Source organism: Xenopus laevis, chromosome 8L (genome assembly GCF_017654675.1).
Source record: "Xenopus laevis strain J_2021 chromosome 8L, Xenopus_laevis_v10.1, whole genome shotgun sequence".
Taxonomy (NCBI): Eukaryota; Metazoa; Chordata; class Amphibia; order Anura; family Pipidae; genus Xenopus; species Xenopus laevis.
This window is the reverse complement of record NC_054385.1, coordinates 35,143,649-35,165,967: the sequence shown is the minus strand read 5'-3', so window position 1 is coordinate 35,165,967 and position 22,319 is coordinate 35,143,649. Positions and strand designations below refer to the sequence as shown.

Below are 22,319 nucleotides of genomic sequence, written 5' to 3'. Positions count from 1 at the left end.
GACTTTTACATGACCTCTACAGCTTTTACCTGGTGTACTTTTATATTTCACAAATTTTGCATTTGTTAAAAAACAAAAGAAATCATGGATTAAGGATCTACGAGAAAAATATGATTGTTTCCTCTAAAAAGCCTGAATCAGAGAAATGAACATTGCCAGAATATACTTAAATCAGCCCCATAAAGACATCCTATAGGCCAGGGCTGCCCCACTTGTGTGGTTTGTCACATAAGGAACTACTTGTTTAATTTTTCTTATTAATGGTGACTGCCCAGCCCAGTCTACATGTAGAGAGCAGAAGAGCAAAAGTTCATCTACCAATTTACATTGTTAAATGTGTGGTTCACCTTTAGAATAACTTCTAGCATGTTATAGAACGACCAAGATTTTCAATTGGTTTTCGTTATTTATTTTTTATAGTTTTTTTTTAATTATTTGTCTTTTGCTTCTGACTCTTTGCAGGTTTCAAAGGGGGGGGGGTCACTGAACCCATCTAAAAACAAATGTTCTGCAAGGCTACAAATGTATTGTTATTGCTATTGTTTATTACTCCTCTTTCTATTTGGGCCTCTCCTATTCATATTCCAGTCCTTTATTCAGATCAGTGCATGAATACTAGGGAAATTTAGACCCTAGCAACAAGACTGCTAAACATTGCAAATTGGAGAGTTGCTAAATAACACAAATAATAAAAAAAGAAAACCAATTACAAAGTGTCTCAGAATATCACTCTCTACATCCTACTAAAAGTTAACTCAAAGGTGAACAACCCCTTTAAGTTTCACATCCTCAGAAGAAATAACCATTAGGTATTATTAATAATAATAATAATTATAATGACGCTGTATGCACTATTAACCATAGCTGTTGTCTGGTGCTGAGTTCTGACAAAATTCAGCTACAAAATGAGAAACAAAATCCTCCATCTTCACAGAGTAAGAATAAGTAATGAAGATCTTGCAAATATTACTATTTATACCCCCACATATATAGACTTTTTTTTCCCAGTGGCTGCCAGCTGATTAACAGAATTATATAAATGCATGAATTTCTAGGCCAGCTGCTCCAAACTGAAACAAATCACAACAGGAACCTGCTGTAAGAAGCTCATATGTCTAAAATGATAGCCCTCCTAGACATGGGAGGTTGGGGTGTTATCCAGAGCCATAGCACACACTAGAAAAGTAAGCCATGAAGCTGAGCTTCTACACAGTCATTTAAAGCTGAATCTTATGCTTAAAGAAGTGCTTCGTCTACCTTATAGTATTCAGCAATAAAATGTACATTTGAGTTAACAAGTCCCCTTCCCTTCTGCATATGGCACAAGCAATGGCTGTTTAAACATTCACCTTGGACCTTGGGTGTTATCTCACATGGAATACAGCCTGCTGAGCTGTGGTTTCTTAGAAACATAGAAATGAAGTTCTATATTTATGACGGGAAAAAAACCCCAAGAAGGCCACATGCAGAGGTCATAAATAATAAATGAGCGCCAATGGAACTCATCCTAGGGGTGAAATGTCTCTGTGGGATGGAAGGCATTATAGTGAGTCCATGGGTAAAAAAAGGATTATATAGTAAATGCTACTAGGCAAATATCTAACTAAAACCACTGTGCATCACTTCATGATCAGTAAATAATACAAGGCTATCAACTAAAATTCCAAGAAATTATTTTGGCTAAGGCTCTTACTATATATAATTCAAGTCCAGGTCTGTGCATCAGTCAGTTCTATCAAAATATTGTATTTTTATCATACAGATCTTTACAAATTGCCCATAGGTATATACAAAGGGTCAGGCTGGAAAATACTATCTTGATCAAAATGGGGAGTCTGGCCAATAAGAGATAGATAGATGCGGATAGGTGCACACCATGTAAACCCTATAGCTCTTAGAAGGAAATGAAACAGGAAAAATGACTCTGATACTATGAATCAAGTGAAATGACGAACACTATTCTTATACAACCATGGTGCAGATGGACCTATCAGTTCAATGCTGCATTTGTATTTTCTATAGCATTTATTTACACATAGTACTCCCCATGGAATGTATGGCACTGCTGACTAAATGAGCTGCAGTAGAAAATGAACAATAAAGATTACTGCTGTAGGTATGCTTACACATTCTGCTCGGTTATCTAAAGTAAGTTATTAATCAGGGATCTTGAGCAAGTGACTGTACAGCTGCTGTTTCCCATATACAATTCCCAGCCTACATTAGGCTACAAAGGAGAAACTGGAAGATATGGAGCTATATGAAGTATATATACTTAGGAATGGATATATTTGAAATACTGGAAAAAGGTGTAATTCTAGATGTAACTGTTGGCCATTGCTTTAATAGTCAATGTTTTGGTCTATAGTTACAGTCATATGAAAAAGTTTGGGAACCCTTCTTAAAGGAGAAGGAAAGGTTAAAATTAAGTAAACCTTATCAGAAAGGTCCATCTAAATATACCAGTAAACCCCCAAAGTAATGTTGCTCTGAGTCCCCTGTCAAAAGAAACACAGCATTTCTTTCCTTCTATTGTGTACACATGGGCTTCTGTATCAGACTTCCTGCCTTCAGCTTAAACCTCATTGCCCTGGGCAAGAGCATGCTCAGTTTGCTCCTCTCGCCCCACCCCTCCCTTCTCTACTGTAATCTGAGCCCAGAGCAGGGAGAGACTCAGGCAGGAAGTGATGTCACACCACATTAATACTGCAGCTCCTATTCTAAACAAACAGAGAGTTTCTAGAGCTTTTTACTCGGGTATGGTAAAACATTCTACAGAATAAATATAGCATTCTAGCTTGCACTATTGCAGCTAATGTATTGGCAATAAAATGGCTCTGTAGCTTTCCTTCTCCATTAATTCTTTGGAGTTTTGTTTATCATTGGCTGAGCTTTCAGTAGCAACTTCCTTTTAATATATAACATGCCTTATGGAAACCATAGTATTTCAGCAGTAACAAAGTTTATTGGATTAACAGAAAATATGCATCATAACAAAATTATACAGGTGCATATATTTGGGCACCCCAACAGAGATATTACATCAATACTTAGTTGAGCCTCCTTTTGAAAGTGTACAAGGAGCCTCTAGACGCCTCCTATAGCCTTTGATGAGTGTCTGGATTCTGGATAGCGGTATTTTTGACCTTTCGTCCATACAAAATCTTTCCAGTTCCATTAATTTTGATGGCTGCCGAGCATGGACAGCCTGCTGTAAATCATTCCATAGATTTTCGATGATATTCAAGTCAGGGGACTTTGATGGCCATTCCAGAATATTGTACTTCTCATTCTGCATAAATGTGTTTAGGGTCATTGCCTTGATGGAATATCCAACCCCTGGGTAACTTCAACTTTGTGACTGATGCTTGACCGTTATCCTGAAGAATTTGTTGATATTGGGTTGAATTCATCCGACCCTCAACTTTAACAAGGGCCCCAGTCCCTGAACTAGCCACACAACCCCACAGCATGATGGGACCTCCACCAAATTTGACAGTAGGTAGCAGGTGTTTTTCTTGGAATGTAGTGTTCATCTTCCACCATGCAAAGCGCTTTTTGTTATGACCAAATAACTCAATTTTTTCTCATCAGTCCAAAGCACTTTGTTCCAAAATGACAGTGGCTTGTCTAAATGAGCTTTTGCATACAACAAGCGACTCTGTTTGTGGCGTGAGTGCAGAAAGGGCTTCTTTCTCATCGCCCTGCCATACGGATGTTCTTTGTGCAAATTGCGCTGAATTGTAGAACAATGTACAGATACACCATCTGCAGCAAGATGTTCTTGCAGGTCTTTGGAGGTGATCTTTGGGTTGTCTGTAACAATTCTCACAATCCTCCGCCTATGCCACTCCTGTATTTTTCTTGGCCTGCCAGACCTGGCAATTGGCTACCTTACTGTAAATACTGTACCTTTTCTCATGATTGAACACACTTGTCTATGAAGTTCAAGTCTTAATGAGCTAATCCAACCAATTTGGTGTTGCCAGTAATCAGTATTGAGCAGTCAAATTAACAAAATTACAAGGGTGCCCACATTTTTGCACAGCCAGTTTTCCACATTGGATTTCTTCCACATGTGATTACTTCACTAAAGATCTTTGTTCAGAAAACACCCCAGTACTCAGATGTTCCTGGGAAATGAAAGACATACCACTGTGTTTTTGTTGAAAGTGGAGAAAATTATTATGCAGGCTGATAGGGGTTCCCAAACTTTTCCATATGACTGAATATATAGACTTTTATGTCCTAACAAAGGTCTAATTGTAGACCTTAGTTTAGGTCTACATGTGGCCCTTTAGATACGGAAAAAGCTGTAATTATAGATGGAGATGTTGACCACTTTTTTTTTAATTGTCAATTTTTCTACTTTGGTTGGATCTACTTATAGATGGGAAAGCTGAGCCTGGATTTAGTAGTGAAAAATCTCTTTCTACAGTTGAATCTTTATGTCCTGAAGAGCATCAAATTACAGATGGAAATGCTTACCACTATTTTAATGGTCACCATTTTGGTCTACAGGTTCTGAAAAAGTGAGTTTGTAAAAGGAACAGATGGTTGTCAAAGTTTTGATCTGTATCGTCACATTTTTTCCTATAGTTAAAAAAATGTTAGAAAAAAGTCTTAATGGAAACAGTGACCAAGTTGTTTTAATGGTCAGAGTTTTGGTTGACAGTTGGATTTTCAGGTTGTGAAATAAGATGTAATTATACATGGAAATGTTGACCACTGTTTTAATGACTATATTTTTGGTCCTTTATATCCTGAAAAATTACTAATGTCAGATGGAAATGGTGACCACCATTTGAATGGTCAAAGTTTACACCTGAAAATGTGTGTAATTATAGATGGAACTGTTGTTTTAAAGGTCACAGTTTTAGTCTGTAGGGCCAAAGGATGAATTACAAATGGAAATGTTGGCCACTCTGATATATATGTTCACAAACACACACTAGACAGAGCATTATTGATTTTAAGTTTTAATATTTCAGAATGAATTATTTATTCAGTATTAAAGCCTGCCACTTAATTTAATCTGTCATGTCGAACGCAAGGTAAAGAAGTGATTCCTGATCCTTAAGCACGCTGAGTAGCATGGTAAATGAATGTGTACTCACATGAATGATGAGATGCTCACCCTGCCCCCAGTGCTACCGTTTCAAGGTCTCAGTGAATAGCTAAATGATCCAATCCCTCCAGAAACTTTTCTTGGGTAAATAAATGAAACATCTTAAAAAGCCTCTTTAAAAAAAAAAAACAACCAGTAAAGTCAGATTTGTAAAATCAAAGGAAGAAGATGTATAAAATATTTGTTGATGAAAGTGAATGCTTTCCTTTGCTCTAAGTGTACTCATGAGCACTTAGGCAAATTTTATGTATTTATTTGAATGCTCTATCATGGCAAGCTCCACTGTTTGGCACTCAGAAACCAAGGCATTTATTTAGCATGAACAACGCTGCTCCAATCATAAGCCTCTTACAGAAGCAAGTTGCTCAAATGTGATAAAATTTGTTAAAAAATTGTTCTGAAAAATGATTCCTTTGTGCAAACAGTTTTTGACTTGAAAGACTTTAATACTGAAAAGTAATATTTCATCAGACCTTTAAAAGACTTTGTGCTTGATTAAAATTGCAATGAATGGAATATTATTTTGCAGAATGCACATTTTTTTTCATATTTATGCAAATGATTTACCCCTTTTTGGGTTCAGTGAAGGCGGCCATACATGGCCAACAGACCAAGTCAATAATATAATTTTGTTGTGTAACTGAGCAAAGTCCAAAGAGTATGAGAGTATAAGGACAACAAAAAAAAAAAAAAAGAGAGATCACAACAGATGCTTAATGCCTTTGGCAAGACCCAACTGTACACATCTAAAACTGACTTTATTCTCTAATATAGAGATGCCACATTGGGCAATACCTAAACAAAATATACACCGCATAGTATGACACTGGAAGAAGAAATGCTGCTCTTTGGGGCCCCCATTAAAGGAGAAGGAAAGGTACCGAAGAAGTTTATTGTCAATAGATAAGCCACAATAGTGCAAGCTAAAAAACAATTTATTCTGTAGAATACTTTACCATACCTGCGTGAAGAAGCTCTCTGTTTGTTTAGGATAGCAACTGCCATTTTCACTTGGTGTGACATCACATCCGGCCTGAGTTTCCCTAATCAGTCATAGCTCTGGGCTCAGATTACAGCAGGGAGAGAGAGAAGAGCAAACTGAGCATGCTCAAGCCCTAGCCCTGGAGGTTTAAGATGAAAACAGGAAGGCTGATACAGAAGCCCATGTGTACACAATAGAAGAAAGGAAATGCTGTGTTTCCGTTGACAGAGGACTCAGAGCAGCATTACCTTGAGGGTTTACTGGTGTATTTATATAGACCTTTCTGATAAAGCTTACTTAATTTTAGCCTTTCCTTCCCCTTTAACCCTGTAGTTGCCCTGTTTGCAATCCCCTGGACCATATGTAAGAGTGGAAGTAGCAAAATGGCACCTAGCTGCAAATATGTAATGCTGAAATGCAGCCAGGGAAGATGGGTAGGGCTGCTATAATGCTGAAGCTAGCAGATGAAAAGAACATGAATGCTGAGAAATGAATATACTGTATACTTCAAATAAATGAAGATCCTTCTGCAAAATGGTATGACATCACTGCCTGAGTTGGGCTGCCACTTTACACACATGAACATGCATTTGTCTTTTTAGAGTAATCAATTCACAATTCACGGTCTATGGCGAAACATTCAAAGATCACTAACAAGAAGACTGCGTATGTGGCACATAACCTGGGCATGTGGCTGACGCGGATAACGACGGGAGTATAAATGAATGAATTACTGTACATGGATTTATTGCAAACTGATCATGTCAAACACACACATACAAGTATTAAGTCTCTGGAAATGTAAATGTCCTGCACATATGGCAGATTTTTAGCAGAATACTATGGAATATACAAATGTTATAGCAGACCCTTAAACATGAAGCAAGCTGTTGTGTTTGCTGCCACTTAAATATACAACTTGTCAAGCAACATACTGTCAGCATCACATTGGCTGCAAATGAAACCATTATCAACAATGTGTTCACAGCCCACTACAGTAAAAAACTATATTGCATAGCTGTAATAAAATGGATGACTTAAAGGGCTTGCTCACCTTCCAAACACTTTTTCAATTCAGTTGTCTTCAGATTTGTTCTCCAGAAATAAAGACTTTATTCAAATACTTTCCATTTTTTATTTTTTACCGTTTTTTCCAAAATCTAAGGGGGTTATTTACTAAACTCCTAATACAAAAATTTGTGATTTTTTTTTATTATAAAACCTGACTTTTAAAAAATCACAGATTTTTTGGACTTTATTAAACCCAGAGGATGGAAAAGTCAGAATCTCAGACCTGTTGAGGTTGCATTTAAAGGAGAAGGAAAGCTCCAAGACAGTATATTGCCAACAGATTAGCCACAATCGTGCAAGCTAGAATGCTATATTTATTCTGCAGAATGCTTTACCATACCTGAGTAAACAGCTCTAGACACTGTCTCTGTTTGTTTAGGATAGAAGCTGCCATATAAGCTTGGTGTGACATCACTTCCTGTCTGAGTCTCTCCCTGCTCACTTACAGCAGGGATGGGAGGAGGGAGGGGGAGTGAAGCAAACTGAGCATGCTCAAGCCCTGCCCTGGAGGTTTATGCTGAAAACAGGAAGCCCATGTGTACACGATAAAAGGAAAGAAATGTGGTGTTTCTTTTGACAGAGGACTCAGAGCAGCATTACTTTGATGGTTAACTGGTGTATTTATATTGACCTTTCTGATAAAGCTTACTTCATTTAAGCCTTTCCTTCTCCTTTAAGCCAATGGGACAAGTCCCAATCAGTTTTTGATGTGCGCAAGGTTTCGAATTTTTTCCTGCAAAGCAAATTTTCAGGAAAATGTAGTAATAATTAAGCGTAAAAAAACCCGAGCGGATTTGATCGGAATTTGTAGCAGAAAATATTGAGATAAATTTGGACTTTGATAAATAACCCCCTAAGTTTAATGTTCCTGTCTCTGGTGTTTGAGTCTGGCAGCTCAGTAATTCAGGTGCAGACTCTAAACTGTTACAATTTTGCAACATTTAGTTGATACATTTCTCAGCAGTATCTCTGGCGTATTAGCAACTATTGTATCAATTCTAACAGCTGCCTTTAATGAAACCCAGGGATTCTGCTCAGCAGGGACAAAGATAAGAAATGTATCAACTAAATGTATCAATTTAGAACAGTTTACAGGGTCGGCAACCCCCCCTTCCCAGAGCTGCTTTAGAAGGTGAAAAATTAGATTTACATTTCAATATGAGAAAAATGGTCACACATAGAAAATAAAAAAGTAATTGGGAAACTGTCAGAAAACAACCTTCAAGTTAACTTTTAGTATGTTATACAATGACCAATTCTAATCAACTTTTCAGTTGGTTTTCATTATTTATTTTTTATAGTTTTTTAATTAATTGCCGTCTTCTGACTCTTTCCAGCTTTCAAATGTACGGTCACTGACTCTTTTAAACAACAAATGCTCTGAAAGGCTACAAATATATTGCTACTGCTACTTTTTATTACTCGTCTTTCTACTCTGGCCCTCTCCTATCATATTCCAGTCTCTCATTTAAATCAATACATGGTTGCTGGGATTATTTGGATCGTAGCAACCAGATAGCTGAAATTGTACCCTGGAAAAATGCTGAATAAAAAGCTAAATAACTCAAAAACCACAAATAATAAAAAATGATAACCAATTGCAAATTGTCTCAGAATATCACGGTCTACATCATACTAAAGGTTAATTTAAAGGTCAACAACCCCATCAAATATAGGAATTTAGTTGTCTTTAATTGCACTCTGTTGAGCATGCTCAGCAGGAAAACAATAGAGCTTGTATATATTTTCCTTCATCCACAAACAAGGGACAACAATGATTTTTGCTGCTCTTTAGTGGCCCATCACAGCATTTATACTGTGCTCCTCCAGGATATCAGGACAACCCAGAAGAAGAAAAAAACATGAATGCCTCTAGAGTTGATCTATGAGAGAGAGACTGTATATCTTTCTTTCTAAACAGATAAATGCATCAAGCTCCAAGACTTACAATGTACACCCCCCCCCCTTTTATTTAGCGTTGCATATAAACCTGTGATTGGCTGCATTAGCCAGCTAGGATACCTATGCTGCGTGCCACTGTTAATGCCTTCTTCAGACGAGCAGACAAAAGAACTGCGGGATATCCTATTCACTGCCTCGCATTCGCTACATGAATGATTTGCTTGTTCGCTGCTTCTCACCATGGGACCTATATTTATAAAGACCTTGGGGTATTTATAAATATATACTGTAGTTACTGAGGTCACACGCAGCTAATAAGCAAATCAAATGGAGCTTCGCAGCTCTGATGATAAGTTTCCTGGCCCAGTGAAGCATAGCATTTTCTCCCAGTGGCTTTCGGGCAATGCAGAACTGGTGGCACATGTGGCATATAAGACTGCTACTTGTCTCAGAAATGCTATCATGGATGTAATGGAATTGAATGCGACTCTGAGTCTGAGCAGTGTTTTTGTATTGGTTCAGAGCAGGTACTGGGGCTATAAAGTAACATCCACAAATATATCATCAGAATCCACGTTGAGAAGCCATTGGCAGCGTCACTCAGCATGTAGCTCCAAAGCCCATCTGGGCACCCAATGGGTAGCCTGGCACTTCAAAATCACTCTCAAGCAGTGGCACAGCTAAACTTTAAAGGCAACCGCTCAGTCAAGGGGAACTATCACGAAAATTAAAATTTAATACAAGCTTCGGCATACTAAAATAAGAAGCTTTCTACAAATTAATCAATTAAAAATTCTGTACTGTTTCTGAAATAATCAAGTTCATCTTCGCTATTCCTCCCTCAGCATGTTTCTCTTCCTTCTCTCTTAATGCAGCAGTTGGGTGTCAGATATTCATTGACAGTTAGATCCAATATATCTTATAGGGGACTCCTTTTGCCTAGAAGACGTATTAGAGCTCACTCTATTAAATTCACCAATCATCATGTCTCTCTATATGCAGGATTTGTGCAAAATGCAGTTGTTTTGTTAGATCTTGTTTGTACTGGAATCAGTTATTTGAGTGAACTCTAATCCATCTACTAGGAAAGGAAGCCCCCCCTCCCCCTATAATATATATTGGATCTAACTGTCAATGAATATCTGACACCCAACTCTTTCATGAGGACAGAATGAAGAGAAACAGATGCTGAGAGAGGGATAGTGAAGTTGATTATTTCAGAAATTATGCAGAATATTTAATTGATTGTATTTACAAGGTTTCTTGTTTCAGTATGCTGAAGCTTATATTAAATCTTCATTTTTGCGATAGTTCCCCTTTAAAAAGGATCCAAATAAAAATAAAAACAGACTTATAATGAAAATATGCATCTGTCAGGATTCCCATGAGGACATCTATACCCCCCCCCCAAAAAATCAGCTGCGTCTGCAAGTCTCTGTTGTAATATCACTGCTGATCTTCCTTACAAACCTAACTTGTGTTATAGCAGAGCATCAAAATATAGTGCTACCCTGCTGTAATATGTACTAGTAATGCTGCAAGGGAACATAAAGTGGGAACATGGCTAATAAATCGAAAAAAAATGGGGTCACAGCCCTAGGAAAGTATTTGAGCAATGGAATATAGTATGAGGAGGGTATGAGCTACCCCTACATCATTACTGATCTTTAAAGAATGATCTTTGATAAACTTCATTTTTGACTGTACAAACAGCAGGGCTGAACTCATGACGCATTACATACAACTGATCTTCAGCTTCTATTTTATACATACTCTTACATTGAAACAAGCTGAGTCTCCAATATCCACAATGCATTGCATGCATCTTCCCACCGGCTACATTGTTTCTGGAGTTGGATCCCCCAGTGCAGAAAATAGAAAGTGATATCAGAGCCAGTTTTGACTCTCAAAACAATGTAACAGAATCCAGCCAAGTCTCAATTTCCCACAGTGCCTTGCATGGGTTAACCACTAGCTTCAGCTACACTGTTTATGGAGTCGCATCCAGCAGTGCAGAGAATAGAAAGTTGTATACACAGCCGGTTTTGACTCTCAAAATAATGTAACAGAATCCAGCAGAGCCTCAAATTCCCACAATGCCTTGCTTACAAGAGTCTGACCCAGCAGCACTGTAAAACCAATCAACAATTTTAATTAAAGCAAATTAGAACATTGCTTAGAATTACATTTTATTTCATTAGGCAAAAATAAATTTGGGTGAAAGGTTTTCATTGTCATAGGGTTACTGTATGAGCTTACAGGCACATGACCACGGAAGAAGGAACAACAATATGTTTCAAAAATAAAGACAACAGAAGTAATAGTTATGTAAAAAATCAAACATTTTAAATACAATAAAGATGTAAGCCGCTGTTACCCTATTTTATCGTACAAAGAGATACAATCATTGGCATTGCTTTTCCTATGTGTCTATGAGAGGCAGGCACCTCCAGGCATGCTTCCAACAGTGTCCCGTTTGCATTTAAAGTGCATTAATGCCACTCAACATTATGTCTTCATCCCATGAGTAACCACACAGAGAGACACAATCTGTTACACACAGAGTCACAGTTTTTAGAACTGGGTGTGCATAATATTATATTAACCTTTAATACAAATGCGGCCATAAATAACCATATCCTTATAATACACAAGGGCCACGAATATTATGATATCCTTATAAACATTGCTTAGCAATATCATCAGTTATAATCGATGCTTAGTGATATCATTTTTGTCACGTGGCTTACGGAAACTTTTGTATTATATAGTAAATAAAATACCCCCTCTTGTAAAATATAAGGATATTATAGGTTACTGATGAGTTTCATGACAATATAAAAGCACGAGGCCAAAGGCCGAGTGCTTTTATACAGGTCATAGAACTCCGAGGTAACTTCTAATATCCTCATATTTTGCAACTGGGGGTACTTTATTTATTATAATACACAAGTTTCAGTGAGTCATGTGACAGAAATGACATCAGAACTCACCGTTTATAACTGATGACATCAGAACTCACCGTTTATAAGTATATCATTTACAAGATATTCATGGCTTTTGTGTATTATATTGTGAATAAAGTACCCCGTTGGGCTTGGTGCTTTTAGACAGGTCATGGAACTCAGGAGTGACTTCTAATAGTCTCATATTTTGCAACAGAGAGTTCTTTTTTATTATAATAATAAAGTTGCAGTGAGTCATGTGACAGAAATGGCATCACTAAGCTTTGATTATAACTGATGATATCACTAAGCACCATTTAAAAGGATATAATTTCCAGGATATTCACGGGTCTTGTGTATTATATAGTGAATAAAGTACCCCCTCTTGTAAATTATAAGGATATTAAAAATTAACTGTAGAGTTTCATGACCATATAAAAACACGAGGCCGGAGGCCAAGTGCTTTTATACAGGTCATGGAACTTCTAGGTAGCTTCTAATATCCTCATATTTTGCAACTGGGGATACTTTATTTATTTTAATACACAAATTTCAGTGAGTCATGTGACAGAAATGACATCAGAACTCACTGTTTATAACTGATGACATCAGAACTCACCTTTTATACGGATATAATTTACAAGATATTCATGGCTTTTGTGCATTATATCACAATAACCAAGAAAGACAGACTGACAGTGGCCATGTAAGCTTACAATCTAGCAATGCCCGCAAGACAACAGAGAAAGTCCAATGTCAAGTAATGCATTTTGTTCCCTTGTAAGGTCTCTATGTACTTAACATTAAATGATACAGTGCAATGTTAGGCTACATAATGGCACTTCTGAAAAATATACCGTACAGTAATGAAACTACAACACCTTGTACTGGGGAAAAGTACTACATAACACTTGCTCTAAATGGGGCAAACTACGCAATGTCTGCTACTTTTTTTGTTCTTAAACCTCCCCCCCCCCCCTTAGGATATGAGAGAAGAGAATATAAATTTTGGGGCAAGGGGGGCTGAAATAATTCTGTTCTGTTGGTCAGCTTGAAAAATCTGGTATACTCCCTGGTCACAGAGTCACAATATGGCAAAGTGTGTGAAAATGAATGACATCGGCCAACGTGCGTAATAGTGCTCACATTGTTGGTCTTCGGAGAGCAAAGTACTAATAAGTGATATGATCAAAGCATTTAAACACAGGGGCCCTAGTTGCACAGAACATGAATGGGAGTTGTATAGATGTGAATGGGATGAAGGGAAACTTCACAGGAGGCTTTCTAGGTGTGGGGAATTCTCTCTGGGATCACACAGCAGATGTTATCACAGCAAAAAGAAATCAAACAGGCTTGAGCTAAACACACACATTTGATTTCAATAGATTCGCTCCGCAGCAGGGATTTCAACCTGTCGCCTCATACTGGTATAGAACTACAACTCCCAGCGTCCCATTACAGCTGATGGAAATCCCAGTCCAAGATAAAAAATAAGAATCAGGGGGGCCAGGCTGCTAAACTTTATACATGCAAACATGGCTGAAATCAACCCAACCATTTTGTTGTAACAGGAAAAGAGAAATCTGTAAGAGATTTGTGCAACATGCTGGAATGTTTCTTGGACTACAAGCCTTCAGGAAGATTAAAGTTGCAGTCCAACAACAGCCAGGAGGTTGTTTATTAAAAGCGATGGCGTGGGTTGAGGTGTTGTCAAACTGCAACTCCCGGCTGAAGTGGGCTCTGGGAATTGTAGTCCAATGACTTTCATATAAGCTTTTAAAATGGATGAGAAATTAAATAAGCGGGAAATGAAAGCAATACATTAATTGGGGGGGGGGTGACAGGCTATTGCTAGTGAAGCCTATTTCTATAGAGATTTGGGGTATCATCTATAGGATCTGTATGGCTCTCCCCATAGGGAAGTGTCCCTGATTGTTGTCCTGTCATTGGCTCTGTTGTAGGGCACAAACAAACCTGATGGGATCATAAAGGATGAGGAGGGGAGCTCGCTGTCAGGCATCTATATGCAGAGGATGTGCCTATATGGTCAGACGGAAGCCATTTGCCTGGATGCTGCTGCTGCAGGGACTATACGCGGCTGCTGCTACAGATCTGTACAGGGATGTGAATTAGCGGTGTGGGCTGGATATAGGGGATATGGGCGGTGGATGCATCAGTTGTATAGAAGGAATATATATAATAATAACAATAAAGGTTATGTCTCACCCGACCAGCCGCGTTTCCGCTCCGGGTGTGTCCGGCCCGGGGCCTTTCGCTCTCCGGTTCCCCCTCGTCTCCCGCCGCCCGCAGCACCAGCAGCAGCATCAATCTCGGGTGCGCGCACAGGAGGATGAGGGAGACGAGGCTGGGGGGGACTGGGGGCAGTGCGCGCGCTGAGGGGGCGGAGCTTAGCTCAGATGTGGCGGAGGCGCCCCTGTAATGAGTGGGACCGGCGCTGTTGGCTGGTAACGTGGTGGGCTCGGCGGGGCTGTTTAGATGATTGTACCGGAGTCGCGCTCTGGTGCTGCCGGTGGAATTCCTCTGGTGATAATGGGCGGCTTTGGTCTGGCTCTTGGATGGGAGGAAAGGAATCCCATTGTACCAGAGTTGCTTGTTACCGGCATAACTAGAACATTGGGTGCGGCCGCCAAGCGCTGACCTTGACTGCTGAGAATGATAAGAGGAGACGCTCTGCTTCGGGGAGTGGTTCTAGTTTAGTCTTTAGTGCCGTGCTGCAGTCTCCATGTTGTCTCCATGTCTGATGTCTCCATGTCAGCTCCCACCCTCACCTACTGCCGCTTTATATTATTCTGCTCAGCTTTTACTCACATTGTGCTCCGCTGCTTTACAGACATTATGTGTCAGTCCCTGCCCAGTGGAGCTTACACTCTAATAAGGTTCTACTTCACAAACACGTTTAGGGTTGACACCTTTTCTGGAAAAATATACCGGCCTTCCTATATATTTATCTTTTTTTCCCTATTAATAACATTGGGATCAACCATCATTTTTACCGGCCAGGTGGCAACCCTACCTACACTATGACCAATTTCATCAATAAACCTGTCTGTATGTTGTCAAGGATGGGTGGGAGCACCCAGGAGCAATAATCCTAAACCCATTGCCACCCTAAAGCCACTTTCTTTCTGTTGCCCCCTCTCCCTCAGTCGCGCTCATCTATTTGGCACCGGAGTGGATCCTGGGGGGTGGGTAGGGTTGCCACCTGGCCGGTAATAATGATGGGTGATCCCAATGTTGTTAATAGGGAAAAAAGATAAATATATATAGGAAGGCTGGTATTTTTTTCCAGGAAAGGTGGTAACCCTAGGGGTGTGTCCAGGTCACAGCCACAGTCTCTGCACTAGAGACACATTTCTGACTTGAAAACTGGAAATTTGGCTCTTAGAATTACCAGGACCGGGTTTTGCCATCCCTGTTAACTTGTGGGATTCTGCCGCTTAAAGGCCCAGATTTGTGGCGAGGCTACAAAGGCCCTGGCCCAGGGTGGGAACATTTTAGGAGCCACAGGCCGCCTAACCGCATTCCTATGGAGCAGACCCAAAGCTCCCCAGTGCTCCTGTGCTTGAGAGTGCATGCACAAGGCGGGCGCACGCGCTACGGAGCTGGCGCTAGGCCCTTGCGTCCTCGGGAAAAAGGGTGTGTGTGCACAAGATGTGGCCGGCGCTGGGACCATGCGGCAGGGCTTGGCTAAGCCAGCTGGGCACCCAAGGCAACCCGGTTGGCCACTTCGCCCCTTGCCAGGACGCCATTGAGTGTGCGCATGCATCTGCGAGTATGTGCATACGCGCCTGCGATTTTGCGAATGCGTGCCCGATAAACAATTTGTGGAGGGGCGGTGAGAGCAGAACACGCACAGAGCGTGCACAGAGGCGCGCTGGCCTTGAATAAGGGTCCGGACCAGGGGTAGGCGAGAGAAGAGGTACATGCTTGGTGCCCCCACTTCAGTGCGCCATGCCTCTTCTGCCTACCCCTAGTTCCGGCCCTGCCATGTGGCCTTGGGGAGCTGCATCGCAAAATCTGGCCCTGGCCACTTGAGCTGAGGCCTGTTTCTCAACTTGCCTCATTGGAACACTTCAAGATTGATGGAGAGAAAGAACTTTCACACTCTTTGGGTTCAAGTTATAGGAATCCAACCCCCAAAATTTCTCACCCTGAAAACTGAAGGTGACAGCTGGGAAGCAAGAAAAGTTTTGTGCATCCCAAAAACTTTCCCTTGATGATCTTCTGTGGCATGACCTGCCTGCCACCCATCATGGTCCAACATTTGTCCATCTTCATTCACATTCATGTTTCCAAAGAGCAGTTCATTTAAAGGGGAGTGTTAGACTACATCAGTTGCAGTCCCTTTACATAAATTTGTCACAGAACAAGTGGTTCGGTTACTGACTTTCCTCTGATGCTTCTGGGACATGTAGAAATTTATAGTGCACATGGTAACAGTTTAAAGCAGAAAAACAACAGGGAGGAGAAAGATAATTTAAAGGGTTGGTTGATATTTAGGTTAACTTTTAGTATGTTATAGAATGGACAATTATAAGCAACTTTTCAGTCGATCTTCATTATTTTTATGTTTTTTTTATTATTTGCCCTTTTCTTCTGTTTTCCCAGTTTTCAAATGGAGGGTCACTGACCCCATATTAAAAACAAATGCTCTGTAAGGCTACAAATGTATTGTTATTGCTATTTTTTATTACTTATCTTTCTATTCAGGTCCTCTCCTTGTTATTGCTATTTTTTATTACTTATCTTTCTATTCAGGTCCTCTCCTATTCATATTCCAGTCATTAGAATTAATGTATGGCTGCTAGGGTCATTTGGACCGTAGCAACCAAATTGCTGAAATTGCAAACTGTAGATGTTAAAAAAAATCTAAAAAACACAAGTATAAAAATATATCACTCTCATGGTAAAATTTAAAAGGGTAACTCAAAGGTAAACAAACCCTTTACACTGTGCAGGGCATAGATTATAAGACCCACTCGTTTGGGTGGGTCTGTGTGGTTACCAACAAAACAATTTAGGATGATCCAATCGTTTGGACCCTAGGGAGATCTGTCAAGAGAGGAGCACGTTTCTGTAGCCACATACACTGGAAGGTCCATGTCAGCAGGTTTTATCAGCCTGTGTTTATTGTAACCTTTTTGCAATCTCTGTTTTGGCTCTGGTTATGTCATTCTTCACAGTCCTCTATGGCAGTAATTAGACATGCAGCACAGGCTGAACGATGGAATACTGATGTGCCCCAGGCCTAAGCCTAAATAGATAGGTAGAAAAGTGACATTTACCAGTGTAAAGAATAGAGCGTGTTTCTGTGCTAGCCTTTAGGCACATTTTTGTGATCAATAAGGACTGAGCAAGAGGTTCAGCATTGCCTTCATTTCAACAGCTCCTTACATGGGCCAGAGCCTGCTATTCCACTTTCCTTGCCCTTTAAACCCTTAACAGCTTATGTGCACCCAAAAGAAAAATCCATTTCACTTCTAATTTAAGATGTCTAGTAATTACATCTCCTCTTCTTAGACTGGGAATTACCATTTCTATTCCAGTGACTGACAAAAATGTACATTAACTCACAGCAATCAATACAGTGTTTTGCCACAGGAGAGAATCAGTGATTCCTTTTTCCAATATCGTGAATATGTTCCCTGTTACCTCATTTAAAGCAAAGCTTGTCTGACCTACAAACTGGAGCCTACACCAACCAAATTGTAAGCAATATGTGTTAGATAGATAGAGGTATGGGTATAAGTATGTCAGCCTTGGAGTATGCATCTCTTATTTTTGAGAATTCCTACTGTCACGAGCAAGATCTATAATCCTAATTTCTCTATTAGTTGTAAATATCTTCTTGTCGGATAGCTCTTAAATTGTGGCCTTTGTGCATATCACTGATGAATGAATTTGAAACACCGATTCTCATGTGGCAAACCCATTTATTGATTGGTGCAAGAGTAATGAACATTTTTGTCAGTAACAGGGATATATAGGGCAATCCCTGGCCCAAGAGGAGGAAATGTCATTGATAGACTTCTTTCAACATTTACTCAACATAAATCTTCCCTATTTTAATTTCACTTTATTCCACCTTTATAAATTCTCCACTCGCCAGACTGTTCGTTGATAGGCCGGAACAAGAGTTTCCCTTGGAAAAGAAAGAAAACACATCCCTCGAGCCCAAGAAGCACATATACAGCAAATGTATAAACTTTTTTAAAGCAGAAGTTCATTTTATACATGTCTGGGGGATCCATTATTCGGAAACCAGTTATCCAGGAAGCTCCGAATTATGGTAAGGCCATCTTCCATTTTAATCAAATAATTCAAAAATTATTTCCTTTTTCTCTGTAATAATAAAACAGTACCTTGTATATATATACCTTTTACCTAATTACCCAAGCTTAGATAGTCTTCTATTCTTTTCACTCATATTAGAGGTTCAGTTTTTATAAATGTTTGTACTTTCCAAGTTTACAGCTTCTGTTCATTTTCCATCACCTTAGTCTTCTTCAGACTGTGTAGGGCAGGGTGCAAAGTGCATGTAGGTTTGGATGTAAAACTGGGTCCCTATGCCATTAAGAGTCGGTCTCCTGGTGCCTTTTAAAGAGCACCTTTTGGGGGGGAAATCATTACGCTGGTTGATGGAAACAATACTGTTTTGTGAAGAAAATGCGTAGGGGGCGCTATGCTTAGAAAGTGACAGGCAAAATGTAAAGGGCGCCATGAGTTGCAGAAAGTCTAAACTAGGGATAGAATACCCTTAGACCTAGTTCCACCCCCGGGCTTAGTGCCCCAATCACATTAGGCTTGCATGAGGCTTTCTCATTAAGTGAATGTGTCTTGGCTTTTTGGCTAAGATTAACTGTAGCATCTGTTGTTATCCGTCAGGGTTCTCCCACTGTCCCAAAAGTAAGGCAGTGCTCCTTGGATCCTCTGGACAAATGGCTTACAACTTTTGTGCCCTAAGCCTTACACACCGGGGCTACAGTAAGTTCATTGTGGTTTTCAACACCAGGACAAACACATAACACTTTTTCTCTGGCCCTTTATAATGCACCTTACTCTTTTACCCCATCCTGCTAGGCATTAGGTGTACAAGAAATGTTTTAAATTCAGCGGGTCTGCTGGGGCTGACACAGCCACTTTTTATTGATTCTATTTATTGATTCCACTTCTTGTTGATTTTTGTATTTTTTTCTAAAGGATTCAGTGCCATGTGTCTCAATAAGTCTTTGCAATAATCTAAGAGGTAGAATTGTGGCCATTAGGCTCCTTCTCCCCTGAAACCAGGCCCCTCTGAGGATTGAGAATTCTACAGAGGTCACTTGTTATCCTTTCCCTTTGTATGCCTAACTGCAAAGGGGGCCTGAAGACCTTTGCCTCCTGCTTTTAGTCAGAGATGAAGGGCCTCACCCTAGTCTTTGGATGAAAGGTGAGGTCATTATGGACCTTTTGGTCAGGTGACTATTTTGCACCCATATGAACTTTGTGTGGTTTTGCACTGGGTGAATGTAGCACTTACTTTATCAATAAAAAACTGTGTGTGACAAAACATGTCAGTCTGCTCCACTGGCACATACACATGTCCCCCTGGTCTTAAAGGAAAACTAAAGCCTAACAAAATAAGTAGGCTAGAAATGTTGTACATTATGTTTCAGGCTCCAGCCCAAGGCAACCACAGCCCTTTAGCAGGGAAGATCTGTCCCCCAAAGATGCCCCAGTAGCTCCCCATCTTCTTTTCTGCTGATTCACTGCACATGCTCTGTGCTACTGTCACTTACTGAGCTTAGGGACCCACTCATAAGTACAGTACACATAGAATAGAAATGTCACAGTATAAGGCAGCACAGTGCAATTAGCATCAGAATTTAATAATCAGCCTAATAAACCTAATATTCTGCTTGATAATTTATGATGACCCCTAAGCTCAGCTTCTCAACAGCTGTTCAGAGCCCACTGAGCATGTGAGTGCCACAGACACTTTCCAAGATGGTGACCGCCTGTGACAAGTTTGAAGTCCAGGATCATTGCAACCATTGAGATGCTGAAACTTTAGACTGGTGCAGTGAATTCATTATATAAAATATGACATTTCTTGCCATATTAATTTTTAGGGTTTAGTTCTCCTTTAAAAGAAAAAATACATCTCAACGGCAGTATCTCTGTTGCAAATCATGGCTTGTGGAATGATATAAAATCTGTTGTTGGGAGTGGGCATCCTCTAAAGGTAGACATAGAAGGGCTTATTTAAACTGCTGATTTGGGTCCTTTAGACCAGTGCTGTCCAACTTCTGTGGTACCGAGTGCTGGAATTCTTCTGGCCTACATGGTGGAGGGCCGATAATGAAGCCAGTGTTGACCACTCCTTGTTTTTAAACCACACTCAAGTTACCACAAAACCATGTCCACATTAATGGTGGTAGCACACCAAAAACCAAATGGTTGGTGCTCATTGCAGGGATATCACTCATCACTCATGCAAAATGTAAGTCATATTAAGACATACACTTAAATATATATGCCTTCTCCTTCCCAGTGGATAACACAGCACCCCCAGCCCATAATTAAACACCTTAGGGGCCTCTAACAACAATTTAGTTTTCAAATGCTAACAAACCCCAGAACAAATACCAGGCTTATGTTCAACAGGCAAAGCAAGGCACACACAGGCAAAGCATGGCACACACAGGGAGCATAGGGAAGACAGAGTATGGCACACACAGGCAGAGTATTGCACACACAGGGAGTACAGAGCAGGCAGAGTATGGCACACTCAAGAAGCATAAGGCAGGTAAAGTACAGCACACACAAAGATCATAAGTCAGGCAGAGGATGACACACATAAGGAACATAGGACAGGCAGAGTATGGCACACCAAGGGAACATAGGACAGGCAGAGTTTGGCACACACAGGGAGCATAGAACAGGCAGAGTTTGGAACACACAGGGAGCATAGGGCAGACAGAGTATGTCATACTCAAGAAGCATAAGACAGGCAGAGTACAGCACACACAAGGAGCATAAGACAGGCAGAATATAGGCAGGCAGAGTAAGGCACACACAGGGAGCATAGGGCAGGCAGAGTAAGGCACACATAGACAGCATAGGACAGACAGAGTATGGAACACAGGGACGAAAGGGCAGGCAAAATACAGAAGAAGACAAGGACATATATCAGGACCTGGTGCCCCTTCAGCAGTCTGAAATGTGAACAGGTGAACAATGTGGTAAGCAGACACAGCAGGCAGATTTTCATGTGGTGGGCCACATAAGGGGGGGTGGTGGGCCCAAGGTCCTCTAGTCAGACAGTCCTGCTTTACACTGATTCGGTAGTTTATCTGCGAGTGTATGGGGCCCTCCGATGGGCCTCCCAGGCCGATATCTGCCAAAACATTGTCCAGATCTCAATAGGCAGATTTGATTTTCCCACATTGGCTAGTTGATGTGGTCCTTGCCCTGTCAGCTGGTATGCTTGTCATTGTAATCTGATCATTTGGCCATAGGGCCGAACGATTGGATTAGCCCGATATCACCCAATTTTTGTTCAGTATATTTGACGAAGATCTGCTCCTTTAGCAAGATGTATGGCCAGTTTAAATCTGGGAGAACTTCAGCAATTTGCAAGAGAATAGCAGTCCAAACTTTCAGCAGAGGCAGGGGTGTCTACCTCGTGCCTCACCAGTGCTTGTGGATAAACTACAGAGCTATTTATTCTAGGAATCATCTGCCTAAGGATTGAACAGATTAGTATTTTACAGAAGCTAAAAGGTTGCATGGTTGACCTCAACATACTCAGTTATATCAGATAGCAATGCTTATTTTACTCAATGAGCAGAGAGATGACTCATGCACCTCCATCGACTCAATGAACTCCCTGGCCATTGCTCAGAAGCAGACCAAATGAAAAATTATGTCTGGATAATATTTTGATAACCTAGAATGCATTCTGTTTATTTTGTTGAAGTGTCTTCATTACGTTAAGCAACAGCTGCTGGAGTGTGCCTCCATATGTAATACAAAGCATGCTCTAAATAACCTTACTTTTTCACAATAGACATGCTTTCATTGAGTATTGCTCATTTGTAGAGAGTAGTGAGGCATCTCCGTGTTCAATTACTATTTGCACAATACACTACTTTAGCTGTAATACATGTAATGAGTAAATAGTACTTAATTGCTTAGTATTATAAAATACAGTGTATACTACAAAGGTCATATTTTGTCAAGCAAGAAATCTTGCGAGTACCCAACATAAAGCTTTAAAATAAGAAAG

General features: G+C 40.2%; 1 protein-coding gene across 3 annotated transcripts in view; it reads right to left on the bottom strand.

Annotated features, from left to right (window-relative positions):
* The window catches only part of nlgn3.L (neuroligin 3 L homeolog), a 49,627-nt gene extending 34,872 nt beyond the window's left edge, over window positions 1-14,755 (bottom strand). The window contains exon 1 of one of the 3 annotated variants that reach the window (XM_041572681.1): window positions 14,255-14,755. The gene's annotated coding sequence lies outside the window, so the exon portion shown is untranslated. The remainder of the gene's footprint in view (window positions 1-14,254) is intronic. The other 2 variants (XM_041572685.1, XM_018229739.2) reach the window with 2 other exon arrangements.
* Window positions 14,756-22,319: the final 7,564 nt, after the last annotated feature.